The 22,258-nt window shown below is 42.5% G+C and overlaps 1 long non-coding RNA gene across 1 annotated transcript; it reads left to right on the forward strand.

Annotated features, from left to right (window-relative positions):
• The first annotated feature begins 1,161 nt into the window (after window positions 1-1,161).
• On the forward strand, window positions 1,162-20,422 carry LOC126617911 (uncharacterized). The gene is made up of 2 exons (XR_007621580.1): window positions 1,162-1,910; window positions 19,994-20,422. It is a non-coding gene; the product is annotated as an uncharacterized LOC126617911 (long non-coding RNA).
• Window positions 20,423-22,258: the final 1,836 nt, after the last annotated feature.

Genomic DNA, 22,258 nt, shown 5'->3' on the forward strand with positions numbered 1-22,258 from the left:
ATCCTAGATCGTACACCAACTTCCGGATAGTTCCATTGTATGTAAGAGACTCGAAGGTTTCTGGCTTGTACTGTGCCAATGTGTAATCCATATCAAATCCTTCTGTAACAATATTCTTCATATTCAACGATCTTTTGCAGAAGATTTGCTTTCTTATGTCAATTTTACATCCTCCTTGGGGAGATGACCATACACATGGTTTTTGACCACCATCAGTTGAGCCCATTTTTAGTTTTTGATGGCCTTTGGTGTTAGTTCCTTGTTATAGATATTGTGCTTTTGAAGGTTAACTGTCAAAGAACTAAAATATAGATGCTAGTATGATTAAAGCCGTGACTTTCATTACTGCATTTAGCAATATAAATAAGTGTTGGATTGGTATAGTCCTACTGGGATTTAGAGATCCCATCTATATCAAATATATGAGTTGACCAGATCTCAGCGAAGAAGAAAATGCAATACCAGATCTTAGTGAAGAAGAACAAATCAAAGCATGTGCTTGGTTGATCGAAAATGACAAGCAATTTCTCATGTTGAAGACTCTCCCAATTGAGAAGAAAAAGAATATGGTATTATTGCTTACTTCATGAGGCGCATAAGATTGTTTTCATTATGTTTCTCATTTTAGTGTTTTTCAGTAAGACATTAGTTAGAATAAAAGTCTTACATGTCACAAATGTTGGTTGACATTTGCAAGTGTGCTTTACAGGGGTTTTCCTACTTCAATCAACTCTTATCATATTATTGCAAACATTTTTTCCCAATTAAATATTATTGCAAACCTTTGATAAGTTCTTAATTGCTGGAAAATTTAGACAGTTTTCCCTTTAGTGCGGGTTTGGCAGCCCCAGTCTTGGGGGTTTGATGACCTCTATCATTGATGACTTTGTTACCAGTTTAACATTTTTCTTTTTTCAAATTTGTATTCCTCTATGGAATACAAATTCTAGGGAATATCCAAACAATGAAAATTGTAATTCCCTTCATTTCGCAATTTCCATGTATCCAACATCCAAACATTGAAATTTCAATTAACAGGATTTCAATTACTGGGAATTGTAATTCTCGTCATTTAGAATTCTATGAAAATTTAGAAATTCTCCATCCAAACATAGTGTAATGTTCTTAGAATTCTTGGCCAACTCAAGTAACTAAAAAAAAGTCTACTCGGATGTCAAACCACTGTCAAATCAAAACATAAATGGAGCTAGAGAAGAGAAAAAAATTCAAGGCTCGCACATGTCAAAGCCATTTCCACGCACGATGCTTGAGGGGACAACTGTTAAGCTATATATTTTCACAAATAAAATATATTAGCAAGTCTTATTAAAAACAGGGAGACTTAAGAGAAAAAAAAAAAATAAAAAAAAAAATATATATATATATATTCTACACCTGCACGTACGTGGACTATGACAAGTCTGATGGAGTTTTGTCATCTACGTGCCAACCAAGTATAGAGATCATGTGTGTCTAGAACTCTCCAAAAACCCCCATGTTCTCCACTCAAGTGATGGCTTTCTCTGAGCATCTCCACACCGCAGGAAAATAGCATCCCACTAGCTTCAACTGCCATGTCCACTTTTTTGCCTATAAAAAGGCATCAAACCAAAGAAAAGGGGGAGGACACAAAAAGAAGAAGAGAGACTCTGCAGAAATTAAGAGAGAAATTGAGAGAAAAGATAGCAACGAAGGGGAGTGACAATTAAACCTTGCAGAAATTGAAGCTCACAGAGAAGAACGAAAAAAAAAAAAAACAGGAGACACCGCAGAAATCAAGAGAGAAATTGAGAGACAAAAAGAACAATGCAGAACGACGGTGAGGAACGAACCACAAAGAAGAACAAAGAAAGCAAGAAAACGAAAGGCACAAGGGGTGCACACGACAAAGAACAGCAAAGTACCCAAAGGTATCAAATCTTTGTCTTTAATTTATTCTTGGTTTTGTGTATTAGGTGCAGCTTTTTGCAGGATCAATAAAAGAGGAACTTGGCTTTTCTTTTTCACCGAAGCCAGAAAGATGGATGGGAAAATTTCCCCATGGCAACCAAAAGATAAGGGAAGAAAAAAAAATCTCTTCTCCTTCCTCTACAATCTTGCCGACAACGGGTAAAAAGCAACCCACCCTTTTAATAGGGGGCGTTGCTTTGAAAAACCCCAGTCACCACCCTCATTTCAAGTTCCTCGTGACACTTCCTCTCTCCGTCGAGTCACTGACTACCAGTTTATTCTTTTCCGACGGTTTCGAACCATATAGTATAAAGCCGTAGGTCTTTGGAGATCTGCAACTACAAAAAAAAAAAAAAAAAGAGATCAAATCCAAGTCTCTCAACAGTGGCAGCATGATCAGACCACCAATACCAAACAGAAGACCAAAACAGGAACGCAGCAGTGCAGTGTTCACTCTCCCTCGTCCTCTTCTTCCTTTGGCCAAGCAGCAGCCATGTCGTGATCTCTGCCCAGCAAGTTCGTCCATGCCAAGAAGAAAAAGGAGTAGTTTGTGCCGTTGCAGTTAGTTCCATGAATTTTTTCGAGGTGGTCTAAACCACCCCGTGAAGTTCCAATCAAACTTGAAAGTTCCGTGAGAGTCCTGACGCTATGCTCTGTCTTCTCAAAGTTAAAGATGTCAAACACTGCAGCAACAAGCATGAACATGGAAAAACAACATGAAGCATGGACCAGCGACAACAAAATTAACCTAAGTCTTCCTGTGTTACAAAAGGTGCCAGACTGATGCCAACTTCAAGCACCAGCGGGAATGAAGATTGCTCTTAAGTCACTAACGGAAGAGAGAATACAAAGGGCTGTTCAAGCATCTAGAAGGTTTGCAAAGGAAAAAATGGTTTGTAAAGGAAAAGTGAGTAAAATTGACAGATGCAACGAGACTGTTTAGACCAAAAATATTGGTTTGGGCCGAGATGTATTCTCGGCCCGAAAGGCCGTACAAAAAAGGTTACTGTAGATTATTTAGTTCGTGGACTTCCTAACCTAGTTCAGTCAAGTCATGTTGCGAGACAAGTAATTGAATCCTGGTGCAATAAGGAGTCTCGGCAAGATATGGATAGAAGTGAATCCAGTTTTATAAAGGACTAGGTTCAAAGTCATAGTGAAAATAGGACTGGTCGAGATGGTGTTTGATAAGAAGAGGAAATCCTAATCCGAGTAGGGTTTTAACTCGATCTAGAAAGTGCCTGGTGCTACAAATAAAAGAGGTCGTGCATCGTTCAAGCCCCCTCCAATTCCACACATAACTGCCCTGCGTAAATTATCTTAACAACCTTGAGATATTTTCCTTTTCTTTTTCGCGGACACACCTTCAGTTTGGATAAACAGCACTGTGAAGGCAACCGATGATATCTTCAGTCGGCATAGATAACACTGCGGTGAAGGTGACTGGTTATCTATCCAAGTCTCGGTCGAAAAGGATTTCCGAATCCTTATTGGTCGAGGTCATCTCATTAGCCTTCTCGGCGAAATGAGGTGTTATAGTTTATTAGGCTCGGCTTACTGCACGCCGAGTTAGTTTATGATTGCATGCTCTCAAGTGGGATTTAGAGTTCGGCATTCCAACGGCCGAACCACGTTTATTGTTAAGACATATATTCGCTTTGTGTATTTGTGCCCTTACACTTTGGTGTTGATTCGGCGTGAGTTTACTCTGACGAATACCATCACTGTGATCGAATACCATCACTGTGATCGAATCCGACGTCGACGATTTGTGAACTTCGTAAGAATAGTAGCCTTGTCTTCAGGTTTGAGAACCCAAGAGGCCGAGACGTGTTCCTTCCTCGATCGCAATCGCAAGATGCAGAAGTCGGTCGCGCACTCAACACAACATTAGCATATTTTACTCCTCGGCCGAGCTCGACCGAAGAGTTGGCACGCCCCACATTCAACCGAATGACATAGGTAGCTCATAGATTATTTGGCTTGCGAGCCACGTAGGCTTAGTAGTTTTTAGGGTCAACATTTTGGCACGCCCAGTGAGACTCAATGTTAAACTACGAAGTTCATGCCAATTGAAACATGATCGGTTAAAAAGAAAACAACTATGGGAAAATCAACAACTGATTTTCCAATTCAGAACATAGGACAAAGTGTATCACATGCACAGAATCCCCTTAGTGCCGTGACACCTGAGTCCACAAGCGCGACTCGCCGAGAAAAGGAAATTGGTCTCGGCGGTCAGCTTTGCAGTCTAGAAATCCCTAACAAGAACACTTGTGTCCTCAATGAAGGGATAGTGGAGAACTGTGATGAGGATGGTGGTGAAGGCTTTGATCCACCAACAAGATCGTTTCTTCGAAGACGACTTGACAAACAGTCTAGGGCAAAGTGTATCACATGCACAGAATCCCCTTAGTGCCGTGACACCTGAGTCCACAAGCGCAACTCGCCGAGAAAAGGAAATTGGTCTCGGCGGTCAGCTTTGCAGTCTAGAAATCCCTAACAAGAACACTTGTGTCCTCAATGAAGGGATAGTGGAGAACTGTGATGAGGATGGTGGTGAAGGCTTTGATTCACCAACAAGATCGTTTCTTCGAAGACGACTTGACGAATAGTCTAGGGCGGTTGAACAGACATTTAGTTGAAGAATCAATAAACTGCACGATGTGATACGCAGTAACAGTGACGTACAAAACAGATTGCTTGAAATACTGGTTAGCAAGGTCTGCGAGACAAGTCATTCGATCTTTCCCGGCACTTGCCACCAAGGAATAATCTGTTGCCAGTAGTACAGGCCGAGCCAATTCTTACTCGGCTCAAGCCAATTGGCTTAGAAAAAAAAGTAGGATCGAGTAGCAGGATAGATGGACCTGACCAGAAAGTAAAAGTAACGTCCGTCAATGTAACCGAGGTCCAGCGGATGATTGATTTGGCCATGAAAAAGGGGTCGAAGTTCCCTAAATTGATCTATCCATATCCAGCTTGCGTGGAACGGTTCGAATATCCTAAAGGTTTCAAAATTCTAGATTTTAGTCTTTTCGCTGGAGAATCGTCTTTATCCTCGTTAGAACATGTGGCCCATTTCACAAGCTGCCAACAGTGATTTCCATAAGCTGCGGTTGTTCAACTTTTCGTTGACAGGTTCAGCATTTGCTTGGTATATCAACCTTTCACCCAATTCCATCCAAAGCTGGGAGGAATTGGTCGAGAGATTTCACGAGCAATTTTATCGCCCAGGGATGGAAATGTCAGTTTCTTCGTTGGCAAGGATGGCTCAAGCGTCTAATGAGTCACTAATGGATTATCTTACTAGATTTAAATCAACCAGGAATTGGTGCCGAGTACCTCTCCCTGAAGTTGAGTTTGTTAGACTTGCTTTAAACGGACTCGATGTAGAATACAAAAAGAAATTTTTAAGGGAAAACTTTCAGGGTATGTATGAATTAGCCCAGCATGTTGAGCAATATGACTATTTTCTCCGAGAATAGAAGATGTCAAAACCCTCATCTCGAGGGACGATTTACAAAAATCCTACGGTCAATTACGAGTCGACCGAAGGCGAGGAATCTTAGTACGTCAGCGTGGACGCGGCCGAGATAGTAATAGATAAACCATACGTGTGCAAGGCATTGACTCAAATTAATTCCAAAGAAGTCAAAACCCGCTCGGCCACTGAAGAAACAGTACAAACATCAAAAGTTTATACCTTTGATATCACAAAGGCCGAAGCAATTTTTGATCAATTGTTATCAACGAAGATCATTAAACTTCGGCCATGGCATAATATTCCTAAGGCCGAAGAACTTAAAGGAATGACATATTGCAAATACCATAACTCGACAAAGCATGCAACAAACAATTGTGTTATATTTCGTGATGAGATCCAGAGCTGGATTGACAAAGGCAAGCTAAAGTTTCCTGAAAAAACGCATGACGGTTGATACAGATCCATTCCCTTCAGCGACAATCGACATGGTAGACGCCCTTTTGCCCAAGAGCAAAGGAAAAAAGAAGGTCGAATTTACCCCAGTACAACATATCCGGAAGCAAAGCTCCCAGCCTCGACTCAAGATCGATCTATTTTCCAACGCGCCATCTACTGAGCTATCAAGACTGGCCATAGTTGAACCAATGTCAAACTATAACGACGAAGAAAATGGTGGGCCAATAGTACCACAGATCCTAAAGAAAGGTTCCCAACCTCGACTTAAGATCAATTTGTTTTCTAATGCACCACTCACCGAACTCTCAAGACCTACCATAGTCGAGTCCATGTCAGACTCCAGCGAAGATGGAAATGGCAGGCCGATAATTCTGTGTAGCAATTGTAAGGCACACGTTGTATTAATCGAGCCCAAGGGGAAACTGTGTCTGATGCAGATGCCGACATCACAACACCAATCGGCGATTATAGCAAAACCTTCAAATGAACCTAATGAAGGCCAGCGCCAGAAAGTATTCGACAGGCTCGGCCTAAGGAAATAAACAGATGGTTCTACATCGGTTAGACGACGTATTGATTTCGACGCACCGTTTTACAACGAGGACTATTATTCCCAATTTCAGTAGTTCGAGCTCATTAGCAAATCAAAAAACCTTTAGGCCACCTGAACCACGTGACCAACGTTGGTACAGCTACAATTCTCCCACCGGCATGTATACCGCGTTATCCAAATCTCAGAAACGTCGACGTCAGCATATAGATTGCTTGGCTCGACGACAAGCTGCCCAGCCTGTTTCAGCCACTAAATGGCAGCCGAAAGAGACAGCAGGAAGCGGAGATGATCGACCAACCCCAACAATCATGGCTGAATTACAAGGGCAGAAGGAAACCAATCGGGACTTTGAAACTACCATTGAAGCAGTCGAGAAGCGGATCAAACTTCTTCTTCGGCCCGGGGAAATGAAAGCTCGTTTCGAGCAATTTAAGAAAGTGGTCGAAAGCCAATTGTTTCCGTTACCGTTGAAAGAACCTCTAATCAAAGTTCAACGAAATCTACACCCTTCATTCCTCGGTGAATCATTGGAATATATGAAAGAATTTCACAAGAAATATTCCACTAACGACTTGTATGAATTGCCGAAGGCCTGCCAAGAAACTTTTGACCTGGCATTAACTTGCCCCGATGCTGAGCAGATCATCCAAAAAACCACTGATCCAGCAATGAAAGCCATATTCTAGCACATTCGAGAGGCTAAGGTTCTCGGCTTTGAGGTTGACCCATACACGGATATTGACACAGCCGAATTCCCTGTTTCTCTTGAAGACCTTCAACATATTCGGTATCATTTCGAAGTTTTTTCGGCCATCTCCTTGTTTGGCTTAACGACCGATGAGACAGAGTGTGGCACGACTGGACGCTTACCTGGACACCAGGAATACCCAGATCGCCTATGAAGAACGAGCTCCCAAAATACGGCAGGAGCAGAGTTCGACATCAGATGCATGCAAGCCTGAAAACGACAGTCAACAAGATACAACGACAGATTGTATGGCGCAAGCGCTAGAATATGTTAAAACACACAGCAAGTCGGCCGCGAATGCTCCGACACACGATGTATAGTCCTCACAACTCCGGAAGAGGATGACCAGGATCCAATGGGCCCTTCAGTCATTGAAAATATGGAAATCAGTATTGTCCATGTTCTACCGACCGAATTTCAGCTGACTACACGCCAACCAAGTTCCTTGGATGGCGATGTGGTCACCGAGGAACACAAGTTGATTTCGTCACTACGACGGAGGATGAGTCACCAAACGGCGACGATAAACTTAAAACAACCTTGGATATCTTGTTTCCCCGTTCTTCCTCAACTAACCTTCAGCATTTAAAACCGTTGTATGTCACGGCCCATATTGAAGGCCACCCAAACTCCAAGATTTTCGTTGATTGCGGAGCAAGGTTCAACATCATGCCTGTATCCGTCATGAAAGCATTACGATGATCCACCGACGAACTCATTCCTTTAGGAATAACCATGAGTAGCTTTGTCGGTGACAAGTCTCAGACAAAATGGACTTCTCTCTAAAGGTAAACATCGTAGGTCGCAATCACATGACCGTATTTTTTATCGTCGACTCCAAAATTGAATATAATGCTTTGCTCAGTAGGGATTGGATTCATCAAACGAATTGCATTCTTTCTTCTTTATATCAAGTTCTCATTTTTTGGGATGGTAAATCAGTTGTGGTCCACCCGGCCGACACTTAGCCGTTTGAAACCAACATGATTCAGGCCCGCTATTATGATGATTACGTCGGCTATATTACCCTACAGGGTTTTAATGAAGATGGACGGTCGACCTAGATCTCAATCCAAAAAGCCATCGAGGTAGGCGTCGAGACTGTCCACCAGGATTCGGCGAGACTTGGTTTGGCCAATTTACTCCCCACTACTGATGATTGACATCAAAAGTGAAAGGCGTCGGGCCGCGATTTCATCCACGATGGAATAGCTGCTGGCCCATTGGTATGCTATTTCCAAGCACCCACATTCGGGCATCAACTTAATCGAATTTTTGGCCGAAGAAGATAACGGCCCGGTACTATCGTTGGATAAAGTTTAGGTTGCACCGACCGAGCTCGACAACAGGCGACCCTAAGTTAAGGATCCTCTAGAGGAAATAAATGTTGGAACGGCCGATGATCCTCGGTCGCTCTTTATTAGTGAGTTATTACCCCATGCCATGAAAGTTGAACTCCATCAATTGCTTCACGAGTTTAAAGATTGTTTTGCTTGGAGTTATCATGAAATGCTGGGTCTCGAACGGACCCTTGTCGAACATGAATTACGTATCAAACCTGGTTACAAGCCTGTTCGACAACCTCCTCGTCAATTCTTGACCGAAGTACAACTCGGCATAAAAGACGAAATTGTTTGACTATTAAATGCCAGGTTTTTCTGAACCGCTCGATACGTCGAGTGGTTGGCGAATATCGTACCCGTGCTCAAGAAAAATAGGGCCCTATGCATTGCATTTATTTTTGAAATTTGAATTTGGCAACACCCAAAGATCCATATCCCATGCCAATTTCAGATTTGCTAATCGACGCCGCGGCTAATCATGATATGCTGTCATTTATGGATGGACATGCCGGTTATAACCAGATATTTATTGCCGAGGCCGATGTTTATAAAACTGCTTTTCGCTGTCCAGGGGCACTCGAAACCTACAACTGGGTCGTCATGCCATTCGGTCTAAAGAACGCTGGTGCCACATACCAACGTGCGATGAATACCATTTTTCATGACCTAATCGGCACTACCATAGAAGTGTATATTGATGACGTTATGGTCAAATAAAAAAGCCGTCGAACGTATGTTGATGATCTTCGGCACAATTTCCTTCGCATGCGACGACACAACCTTAAGATGAACCTGGCCAAATGCACATTTGATGTGTCGGCTGGTAATTTCTTAGGTTTTCTTGTCCACCATCGTGGCATCGAGGTCGACGCGAATAAAGCTCGCGTGATTACTGACGCCCCACCACCGACGACCAAAAAATAACTCCAGTCCTTGCTCGGGAAAATAAATTTTCTTCGCCGATTCATAGCTAATTCCCCTGGAAAATGACGGCATTCTCTACACTATTGAAACTTAAGGACTCAGAAAAGTTTGAGTGGAGTGAAGAACATCAAGCAGCTTTCACACAAATCAAGGTTGCTCTCGCAACTCCATCCGTCCTCGTACCGCCCTGACGTGATAAACCCCTTAAGCTTTATGCTTACTCGGCCGATATTCAAAGGCCGAATCAGGAAATGGACACTGGCACTATCAGAGTTTAGTTTGCAGTACGTCCCATAAAAAGCCGTCAAAGGACAAACGCTTGCTGATTTCTTAGCCCATCACCCTTCTCCTTATGGGTTCCGGGGCAATGATGTTGAAATCGGAATGGTGGAAGCACATGACAATTATTGGATGATGTATTTTGATGGTTTCATCACGTCGACATCGGCCGGCGTGGGGATCGTCCTTAAGTCTCCACACTAACACGTTGGTTATTTTCCCTTAAGTTGGATTTCGATTGTACTAATAATCAGACCGAGTACGAAGCCTTTGTTATCGGCCTTAGCGTGCTTCATGACTTGCGCACTGCTCGTGTCCTCGTCTTCGACGATTCAGAGCTTGTGATCAACCAACTCAATGACACTTTTCGGTGTATGAGTTGCACTTTGGCGCCCTATCACATGGTGGCCAATTACTTAGCCAAGTCGTTCGATGGTATCACATTCAATCATATTTCCCGTGGACGGAACATTGTCGCAGACGAACTCGCTCAGATAGCCTCCGGAGCACAACTCTTGGGGGGTAAGAGTGGACCGATGATACCCATTTTACGGCAGTCATACCCGGCTTTGGTTAATCAACAAGTCATTCAGTGCGACCAAGTCATCCGTACATGGGTAATGTCCTTAACTTCGTTATTGGAACGGGAGGATATTGTAGATATTTACGCGGTCGAGACGCTACCAAACGACTGGAAAAGGCCAATTATGCAATACCTTGATGATCCAAGAGGCAAACATGACCGAAAGACAAGGGTCCACGCCACAAACTATGTCTCGTACCAAAACGAGTTGTATCGAAAAGGAGAGGATGGTTTATTACTGTTATTCCTAGGCCCGCAAGAAGCGGCCCAAGCAATCACAGAGGTACACGAAGGAATTTACAAAGCCCATCAATCAGGACGCAAGATGCGTTGGCTACTTCGCCGACACGGTTACTTTTGGCCAAGCATATTGAAAGATTGTATCGAGTACGCACGAAGATGCGTCCAGTGTCAAATTCATGGACCCATCCAAAGGGCCCTGGTCGAATTACTTCATTCGGTCACCAAACCTTGGCCGTTCAAAGGATGGGCAATGGACGTGATCGGCAAAATCACACCATCTTCTGGAGCAGCGAAACATGCATGGATACTCGTGGCAACGAATTATTTCACTAAGTGGGTCGAAGCAAAATCATATGCCAAATTAACCTCCAAGAAGGTTTATGATTTTATGAGGGAACATATTGTGTCCAGGTTCAGCGTGCCATAAACGATCATAACTGATAATGGCACAGTCTTCATAGCCGAAAGGTTCAAAGAGTATATGGCGAGCTTAAAAATTCAGCTTGAGCAGTCCACACCATACTATCCACAAGCGAATGGACAAGTCGAAGCAAGTAATAAGGTTTTGATTGGTATTCTTGAGAAAATGATAAAAGAAAGACCTGGCATGTGGCATTTAAAATTGAATGAAGCCTTATGGGCATACCGAACTTCACCCCGATCGACAACGAGGACCACCCCATATGCGTTAACCTATGGACATGACGCGATGTTACCAGTCGAGCTAAGTGTAAATTCTTTACATGTGATCAAGCAGAGTAGTTTGTCCAACGTCGAATATAATCAGGCCATGTTACAAGAGTTAGAAGATTTGGAAGAATATCGGCTTGACGCTTACAATCTTCTAGTGGCACAAAAGAAAATTACCGAGCGAGCTTATAATAAAAAAGTCAAACAAAAAATGTTCGGCGAATGAGAGTTAGTTTGGAAAACTTTGTTACCCGTGGGAATTAAAGACCCCAGGTTCGGCAAATGATTGCCGAATTGAGAATAAGCGTTTATCGTCCATAAAGTTCTCGGTAATGGGGCATACCATCTTAGAGATCGAACCAGTATTATTCACAAATTACCAATTAATGGAAAGTTTTTTAAAAAATACTACCTAGTCACATAGGAGATGTAAGAGTAAAACCTTGTTTCATTTCATTAATAAGATGGTTTACAATCAAATTATTCTAAGGTGATGAAGGAAGAGAGTTCCAAGAAGTGCCTTCAGCTCCAGCCACCTCACCTTGCCCATTATGACCTCGGCCTGCCTGTTCTTCTTATCCAACTTCAGCTGCTTGACTCGCTTCACGTTCGCCGTAAATTCGGTTAGACAAGATTTCCCGCCAGACTCAAAGTCCTTTGCAAGCTCAGAAGCAAGGGCCGACCTTCGTTTTGCCAGTTTGGCCATTTGACGGTTGAGGTCGGCCAAGGCTTCCCCATTCGTCTTTAAGGCATCAATCTTTCGACGAAGAGTTTCCTGAACGGCCAGTGCAATTTTCAAGTCATCATCAGCACGAAGAGCGTTCTCGAGAATACTAAAGGATTCCTAAACTCGCTCCAAGGCGGACGACGCCTGAACGACAGCCTCGACGCTCATTTGACCATCTGCTCCGAGATCGTTTAGGCATGCACCCAACGAATCGAGTCATTTGTGCCGAACTAGAGCAGCTGAATCGGCAGGTGCAGTCCTAGCGGTCGAAAGACCAGCCACTCCAGAAGTGCTTGACAAGAGAGCATTAAATTAGACTTCCCATGAAGGCTGCACATAAAAAACATGTTAAGTACAAGGAAATTATGAAAGAATATAGCAAGAAAGTTTTTGTTTTAAACCTGCCGAGAAGAGACTTCGGCCATATCTTTGGGTTCGTTGCTCGAACCTAAAGAACATAATGGCCGAGCCCAGTGCCTTAGACCGCTTCTTAGTTCACGCAGCCGATGAAGGTTAACTATGTTCGATGGCCACAGAGGAGGCCAAGAAATATAGATAACACCCTTCGGCGCATAGAATGTTCGATGAAAAGAGTAGGTAGGCACCTGACATTCAGTATCTTCTTGGTTTAGAGATCTAAGGAAGAAAACTAACCAAACAAAGGTGGTAGGGGTACTTACGAAGGTTGAAATGGCTTTTTGGGAAGGAATGTTGAGGTCTTGGTCATACGGATGAACGGGTGTTTCTGCCGTCGCTTCTGGCTCGACAGCAGGTCATTTGCCACGATCAGCCGCAGAATGGCCAACTTGGATAACCGCCTCTGACGTAGGGGGAGGCGGATCGCGTGGTTGAAGACGACTTGTCAATGGAATCTCATAACTCCACTCGCTCTCTTCTAGAACGACTGCCGTCGGTTTTGGATTTTCAGGAAGTTTTTTCTCGACCGAGGGGACAGCCCCTTCTAAGGCACGTGTAGTAGCTGGCCCCAAGGTTGCAGGCATCTCGGCCAGTGGAGCAACAACTAGTCCAGCGACTTGAGGAACCGGCCGTATATGGGCTGTTTCTTTGGCCAGAATTGGCTTTTTCTCTGTCGAAGCGTGGACGACAAGAGTAGAAGGTGAAACACTAGGAGTCGTCACTCCCGTAATTTGACTGGAGATAACATGAATCTCTCGTTCCTCTTTCCTTGCCAACTTCTTGACCCGTTTTATAGGGTAAGGGAGGTTGAAGGCGGTCTCGGCCTCTTGATGAGGCCGTTTTGCTCAGCAAGGCCTGTGCGGTAGTCTTAGCCCTTTTAGAAATGGTTGATTTTTTCCCAGCCGCAGCCGCAGCGACCACTTCTGTTTTTTTCAGTGACCGACCACCTGAGAAAGCAAGAGCAAATTAGTAGAGTTCAAAGTCAAATGAAGAAGGTAGAAATAGACCGTTACCTTGAGATTGAGGGGCAGAAGCCTTATTGGGTCGACCGCCGAAGATCTTGTTCAGGACGTTTTCGACCGAAGCACCAAAAAAGTTTTGGGTATACTCTTCCCACCAATCACCGAAAGTGTTAGTGCTCAGAGATTCTGGAACGATTGGCCGAAGGCGGAATTTTTGGCACCATTCTTGAAACTCCTTCTTGGCATCCTTGCACTTCTTGTCTGACGAGACAGATAGGCGTCCTCGATTCAGCTGGGAGCGAGAGGTAAAAAGAGGCACCGGGCGACCCTGAAGATAGCCGAGTTGTCAAGCAGTGAATTGGGGATGATATACTTCCCAACTTGCTCGGTGCACGTCACACACAAGAGGAAGGTCGCGGGTAAGCACAAACGACCCCCAGGATTGACGAAGATCAGCATCCGCACTCCATGCTGATATGGGGAGTTTGATCGATAAAGGATATTCTCGACGACGACAGATCAAAAATTCGTCGTCAGAAAGAGCATCAAGGCTAAAGAAGTATCTAAACACGTCTTCAGCTTGGTGAGGAGGTACTGGTCGAGGGGCCACCTGAAGGGCCGAGTGCTTCAGTAGGTGAGAAACTGGCAAGCTCTGGCCAAAGGGTGACAAAATAAACTTGTAGCCAGAGCTGGAATACCCAGAGGGGACTACTCCGGTGTGGGTCGATCTTATGAAGGGTCATCTCGGCCAAACAGCGCAAGAGATGGGCAAAATTGGCTGGATTGAGCGTTAGAGTGTGACCACTGGCCAGGGCTTCGGCCATCGGCGTGTTCTCGACCAAGCATTTGTTGGACTTGGTATAACAAATAAATTTCTTATACCAGTAGAAGAGGAAGGCTTCGTGTTCCTGCTGCCGTAGGTTCTCATCCCCTCGGCTAACAAAGTGGAGATAGAGAGTGTTGTAGTTGAGGAAGTTCTTATAAAGTTTTTGAACTTCCTCCTTCGAGGGTTCTTGGCCCTCTCCGCTCAGCGTTTCGATGGCCCGATCATTGAAAAAAGCCTTCAAGTCAATGGTTGACGGGTACCCGGAGAGGGTAGCGTTAGCTGGGATGCCGAAAGGGAAAGTCCTTAAGATCGCGGTGATATCAAGGATAGTGGGGCCCATGGGGCCGAGGGGAAGAACTATGGTGTTGGTAGTTGAGCACCATAGGCTGAAGATTGCCATAAGAAGCTCATTGTCCATGACGAGTTCGATAGACGAAAGATGAATGGCATCATAAATGCCAAGAGCTTTCCATTGTTCGCCGAAGATCTTTTCCATCCGAGCAACCCAAGCTTCCCAGGTCGCAATGTTCGAGGGCTAGGAGCCTTGAGGTTTCACCAAATCCCACCTCGATCATTCAAACCCTGACAGTAGGGGTGTTAGGCATTGATCCTTGAAGAGCTCGGTAATGGCCAGTGGCACTGTATCCTTGAAAAGTGGACCAAGGATTTGGTGGGGGGTGCTCATATTGCTCTCATAGCGCAGAGTCTTAATTGAGCTCTGATCGATTATTGCCCCACATTTGTCGCATTCTTTAGAGAGCTTGGAAATGAAAAAGGCCATTGGAAATGGTTTCGAAGGATTTCTGGGAGAAAGCCAGGAGGTTTCTTTTAATCTTTAAGCAAGAGAGAGTTTGGAAAATTTGAAAGCGTAAGAATGAATGATAAAAGGCCAGGTATTTATATACTCGTGGAATGGAAGACAAAACGGGGATAGTGATCGGGAAGATCGCTAATAATGATGGAGTGATGGAGAATATTAACAGACTCAGGAGAAAGAACCAAAAAACTCGCAGATTAAGGGGTCATGATGATATCGTGACGGCGTCCTTTTATGAAGAAATGATGTTTTGGTGTCCACACGAACTCGAGGGTACCGAAAGATTCACAAATCGAGATTGCATGATGGCATGCGGCGATAGGTATATTGATTTGAAGATGTTTGGACATCCGCACGTCTTGAGGAATTCAAAAAATCTCGCGGATCAATGGGATAATGATGAAAGGACACTTCAGGTTGGGCTGAGAAGAGAACACTTGGTGAGATATCTAACGAGATCAAGATCGTGCAATTGTGCTTCATAAATGCTCATCGGGAGACGGAGCCTGGTATCGCTTCTTCAAGGTCAGGGCTCTGTCAAAGTCTTCAGGCCGAAAAAAGTCCTCAGAAGCGATGGGGTAATGTTTGGGCCCAAAATATTGGTTTGGGCTGAGATGTATTCTCGGCCTGGAAGGGTGTACAAAAAAGGTTACTGTAGATCATTTAGTTCGTGGGCTTCCTAACCTAGGTCGGTCAAGTCATGCTACGAGACGAGTAATTGAATCCTGGTGCAATAAGGAGTCTCGGCAAGATATGGATAGAAGTGAATCCGGTTTGATAAAGGACTAGGTTCAAAGTCATAGTGAAAATAGGACTGGTCGAGATGATGTTTGATGAGAAGAGGAAATCCTAATCTGAGTAGGGTTTTAACTCGGTCTAGAAAGTGCCTGGTGCTATAAATAGAAGAGGATGTGCATCGTTCAAGCCCCCTCCAATTCAACACACAACTGCCCTGTGCAAATTCTCTCAATAACCTTGAGATATTTTCCTTTTCTTTTTCGCCGACACACCTTCAGTTTGGATAAACAGCACTGTGAAGGCAACCGATGATATCTTCAGTCGGCATAGATCGTATTGTCATTGTAGAACCAACCGATCTCACAGCATCTTCAGTCGGCATAGATAACACTACGGCGAGGGTGACTGGTTATCTATCCAAGTCTCAATAAAAAAGGATTTCCGAATCATTATTGGTCGAGGTTATCTCATTAGCCTTCTCGGTGAAGTGAGGTGTTACAGTTTATTAGGCTCGGCATACTGCACGCCGAGTTAGTTTATGATTGGATACTCTCAAGTGGGATTTAGAGTTCGGCATTCCAATGGCCGAACCACGTTTATTGTTAAGACATATATCCGCTTTGAGTATTTGTGCCCTTACACTTTGGTGTCGATTCGGCGTGAGTTTACTCTGACGAATACCATCATTGTGACCGAATCCGACGTCGATGATTTGTGAACTTCGTAAGAATAGTAGCCTTGTCTTCAGGTTCGAGAACCCAAGAGGCCGAGACGTGTTCCTTCCTCGGTCGCAATCGCAAGACGCAGAAGTCGACCGCGCACTCAACACAACATCAGCATATTTTACTCCTCGGCTGAGCTTGGCCGACGAGTTGACACGCCACGTAGGCTTGGTAGTTTTTAGGGTCAACAGAGACAAATGGGGAAAAGAAAAGAATATGTTGTTCAAGAGTTTCACCCAAAGTCTTTGTGTTAGGAATTTGAAAGATAAGCAACATGGTCAAGAAGCTGCAAAGGAAAAGAAAAAAAAAACGAGTTTAATACTCAAAAGGAAAAGAAGAACTTCAGCCTAAAATATAAAGAGGTTTTTATCACATCGAAATTAAGTACAAATTGTGGATGTGATCTTCTTTTCACCACATGAAGTTCTATTTGGACTTGAAAGAGTTCAACCCAAGTTCAAAGGAAAAGAAAAAAAAACTTGCTATCAAACTTCCCAAAGTAATTGGGAAACTCACGTGGCAACCTTAGGAAAGATAGGCCTACTTTTGTTCCTACTACTTTGACTAAGTGAAACTCCAACACTTTTCAAAAGTAAGAGAGAAGTCTGTAAACAAAGTTCCTAGATATCCAATAGATTCTACACGCATCAAAGTTCCTAATTTCATTGGGAATGTTGCCCCATATGAGAATTGAAGGAATAAAACAACTTTTGTTTACTCACGTGAACTTTACAAATTTTTAACTTTGTGATTAAATATTGGGCCAGACAATATGGCACTCACAATATGGAAACGACATCAATTCCGTGGAGGACGTAAATCACTTCAAATGCTATGGATGCAAACTATCTTAAAGCATGAAGCTATATAAAAAAATCAAATGGCACAAAGCCCCATCAAATCTCAACAAAGTTACGAACTACGCCGGTTTGATTCTGTTAAGGATACGTAGGCAGTTTGATATCAAATTTTAGACGCAACCAAGAAGTCAAGACGAATCCCTGGTTTATATAAACTAAATTCACCTCTGCTGCTTTGATCAAGTAAATACAAATTCTACAAAGAGTAAGAGAAGTCTTCAAGCACAAGTTCCTAGACTTCCAATTAATGGATGCTGCTCATGCAACAAAGTTCCTAATTTTATAGGGAATGTTGCTCCATATGAGATTGAAGTAAAAAAAAAAATTTGTATTCACATGAGCTTTATATTTTTGGACTCTGTGAATAAAAATAGGGATGGACACCACAAAGTCATGTCAAGTTTCAAATGGAATGAAGTGGTATCAAATGTCAAATGGCACGAAGTTGAAGGAAAAAAATCTCAAACGACATGAAGCCGTATCAAATATCAAATAGCTTGAAGCTGTAACAAGACTCAAATGACATGAAGCCACATCACACTTCAACGGCTTAAAGTCTTCGCTCGCACGAGCTAAAACTGCGCAAGGCACCAAAACGCTCTAATGGCTTAAAGTCCTTGCTCGCATAAGCTAAAACTGCACAAGACATCAAAAGCTCCAATGGTTTAAAGTTCCCGCTCGCATGAGCTAAAACTGCACAAGGCATTAAACGCTCAAACGGCTTAAAGTCCTCGTCTGCATCAGCTAAAACTGCACAAGGCATCAGTTGCTCCTTGCCTGCACGAGCTGAAACTGCACAAGGCATCAAACTCTAACAAAACACATAAGGAACTATGAGTGACTTGATCCTTCAACGAGGGTACGTAAGCAATCTAGGGCTCTACCTAGACGCAGTCACAAAATCAAATAAACACCCAAATCCCCAAGTTATCATTTATTCATATTAGAATCAAAAGGTATTCCCTTCCCAAATGAAGGGTTGTAATTAATAGGCGCGTAGCTAGAAAGATGGATGGGAAGTTTTCCCTATGGCAGCCAAAAGATAAGGGAAGAAAAAAATCTCTTCTCCTTCCTCTACAATCTTGTCGACAACGAGTAAAGAGCAACCCACCCTTTTAATAGGGGGCATTGCTTTTAAAAAACCCAGTCACCACCCTTATTTCAAGTTCCCCATGACACCTCATTTCTCTCTCAGTCGAGCAGCGCCGAGTCCCTGACTACCAGTTTATTATTCTCCGGCGGTTCCGAACCATATAGTATAAAGCCGTAGGTCTCTGAAGATCTGCAACTACAAAAAAAAAAAAAAATAAAATAAAAAGAGATCAAATCTAAGTCTCTCAACAGTGGCAGCAGGATTAGACCACCAATACCAAACAGAAGACCAAAAATGGAACGCAGTAGTGCAGTGTTCACTCTTCCTCGTCCTCTTCTTCCTTTGGCTAAGCAGCAGCCATGCCGTGATATCTGCCCAGCAAGTTCGTCCATGCCAAGAAGAAAAATGAGCAGTTTGTGCCGCTGCAGTTAGTCCCATGAATTTCTTCGGTATGGTCTAAACCACCCAGTGAAGTTCCAATCAAACCTAAAAGTTCCGTGAGAGTCCCGACGCCATGCTTTGTCTTCTTAAAGTTGAAAATGTCGAACACTACATCAACAAGCATGAACATGGAAAAACAACAAGAAGCATGGACGAGCGACAACGAAATCAGCCTAAGTCTTCCTGCGTTACAAAGGGTGCCACAATGACACTAACTTCAAGCACCAGCGAGAATGAAGATTGCTCTCAGGTCACTAACGGAGGAGAAAATACAAAGGGCTTCTTAGGCATCTAGAAGGCTTGCAAAGGAAAAAATGGTTTGCAAAGGAAAAGATGGTTTGTAAAGGAAAAGTAAGTAAAATTAACAGATGCTACAAGACAAATGGGGAAAGGAAAAGAATGTGTTGTTTAAGAGTTTCACCCAAAGTCTTTGTGTTAGGAATTTGAAAGATAAGCAAAATGGTCAAGAAGCTGCAAAGGAAAAGAAAAAAAAAACGAGTTTAAAACTCAAAAGGAAAAGAAGAACTTCAGCCTAAAATATAAAGAGGTTTTTATCACATCGAAAGTAAGTACAAATTGTGGATGTGATCTTATTTTCACCACATGAAGTTTTATTTGGACTTGAAAGAGTTCAACCCAAGTTCAAAGGAAAAGAAAAAAAACTTGCTGTCAAACTTCCCAAAGTAATTGGGAAACTCACGTGGCAACCTTAGGAAAGATAGGCCTAGTTTTGTTCCTGCTACTTTGACTAAGTGAAACTCCAACACTTTTCAGGAGTAAGAGAGAAGTCTGTAAACAAAGTTCCTAGATATCCAATAGATGATGCACGCATCAAAGTTCCTAATTTCATTGGGAATGTTACCCCATGTGAGAATTGAAGGAATAAAACAACATTTGTTTACTCACGTGAACTTTACAAATTTTGAACTCTGTCCTTCATTTGGGAAAGGAATACCCTTTGATTCAAATATGAATAAATCATAACTTGGGGATTTTGGTGTTTATTTGATTTTGTGACTGCGTCTAGGTAGAGCCTTAGATTGCCTACATACCCTCGTTGAGGGATCAAGTCACTCGTAGTTCTTTATGTGTTTTGTTGGAGTTTGATGCCTTGTGCAGTTTCAACTTATGCAGGCAAGGAGCAACTGATGCCTTGCGCAGTTTTAGCTCATGTAGACGGAGACTTTAAGATGTTGGAGCGGTTGATGCCTTGTGCAGTTTTAGCTCGTGCGGGCGAGGACTTTGAGTCATTGGAGCATTTAAATTTGATATGGCTTCATGCAATTTGAAATTTGATACGCTTTCGTGCCAGTTGACATATCTTTGTGCCATTTGAGATTTTGTTGAGGCTTCATACCATTTGATATTTGACTTTTTCTTCGACTTCGTGCCATTGGGTTTTGTTGCGGCTTCGTGCCATCAGAATTTAATACGGCTTCGAGCCATTGAATCGGCTTTGAGCCATTTGAGGCAGCTTTGTCCCATTTAAAGTGGTTTTGTGCCGTTTAAGCGTAAAGTAAAATTAAAGGGTTTATTTTTTATAAACCCACTAATATTTTGGCATTTGACTTTGGCTTGGTATCATTTCTTACTCCATGTTTAATTTTACTTTTCGTTTTCGTTTCTTTCTCTAATAGGTTCCATAGGAATTCAATCCTATTTGAAATAAGACTTTGAATGCATGAAAGTTGGATCTTTTTTTATTGTGAAAAAGACTTGTTTTGACTTGTCTTTCCTTTGTCTTGGGAACCTTGTCAGTTTGTCTCCATGCTTTTCACAAAGCCCATAATTTAGATGGGAACCATGACTTTCCTTTGTTCTCCATGTGAGTGGCTTTCCTGTTGTCAAGGAAGGAAGACCACCTTATTCTTTGTAGAATTTGTAATTACTTGGTCGAAGTAGCATGAGTGAATTTAGTTCATATAAACTAGAGATTCGTTTCAGTTTCACTGTTGCGTCTAAAACTTGATATCATACTGCCTACGTATCCTTAACGGAATCAAACCAGCGTAGTTCATAAATTTGGAATAACTTTGTGCTATTTGAAGAGGTTTTGTGCCATTTTGATTTGGATTTAGCTTTGTAGAAATTTTGTATCAATTATATGCCAACTGATACAATGGACGAATTTACTTTGGAGATCATGTCCATTGACTTTACTTGGAAAATTATACCAATTAATTGTTAATCAGTATAAACCCCTTTTGACTGGTAACTTTGTTTTATGAGTTCAACTTGCTTCGTATTTGAAAGCTTTGCTTCAGATTTTTATTCCGCAACAACACCAGTTTAGAGTTCTCTACCAATTTCATTGGTAGCTCCTTGGTGGTCTTGTATTTGTTACTTGGAAGTACTAATAAGCCTTTGTAGAATTAGCTTTGTCTTTTTGGTTTTTGAACATAGAGACACCCTTTTAATTGTTGGGTCTTTCATCCTTTGAACCATCATGTGATTGCCACATTCCCTTCATTGTGCAGAGGCTTTATTTGTACGACCAGGCTGAGGTATTGCCATAATTTGAAATCCCCACCCAGGATATTATCATTCTTTTATCCTGTATCCACTTCAAGCCTTTCATAATAGTTTGCTCGTTTAAACACGTGAAAGGATCAGGGGCTTTGACTTCCCTACAACACATTTGCCCATTTTTTGTCTTTTACTGCAATCCTCCACTACTGGAATCAACTTGCCTTATCTTAACAGCAAGGCTTTTGGTGGAATAAGAAGGAAGAACAACTATTAAAGCTGTAAAGCCAGAAGCTGCTACGATATCATCGTCTCGATTACTGTACAAAGCTTTCCTTGATGAAAACTTATTTATTTTCTTTACTTTTGACTTGTAGCTTCTATCATTTTATCTCCATTTAATCTTTTCTTTGTATTTGCGTCAAATCTTCTAGCAACCTAGAAGACAACTTTCTTCATTTTTTTATTCCCTGTTATAGCTTTCTTCTACAGACTTTACAATCTTCATTTTTCCTTCTCTTTCGAATCCCTAGCACAAAAAGCTTTTGGTGGAACTCATATAAGACGCAGCTCCCATGTTAATTTTGTCCACGAGAATATTACGTTAACGCCTGTCGGTTTCAGCTACAAGTGAGATTGATATAAAAGTCATGGTCTTGCTGCTACTTGTTGCTTGTGTCTGTGATAGAGACAATCCTCGACAGAGGCGGGAGTCGGCAAGAGCCTCGAGTGTTTCTTGGATAGCTTTCCATGGGATTTAAAATCCTGCATGATGAGCACCCTTTCTTTCTTTTCCTTTGTCTTGAAACCTTTTCCATTTTTCCATGCCCATTTCATGCACCAGACTCAATTAATGGGGCCCAAGTTCATAATGCTCACGTGAATGACTGTAAACACGAAATTTTCTTGAAACAAATGAGACAAGAACACGTG

Source organism: Malus sylvestris, chromosome 4 (assembly GCF_916048215.2).
Source record: "Malus sylvestris chromosome 4, drMalSylv7.2, whole genome shotgun sequence".
Taxonomy (NCBI): domain Eukaryota; kingdom Viridiplantae; phylum Streptophyta; class Magnoliopsida; order Rosales; family Rosaceae; genus Malus; species Malus sylvestris.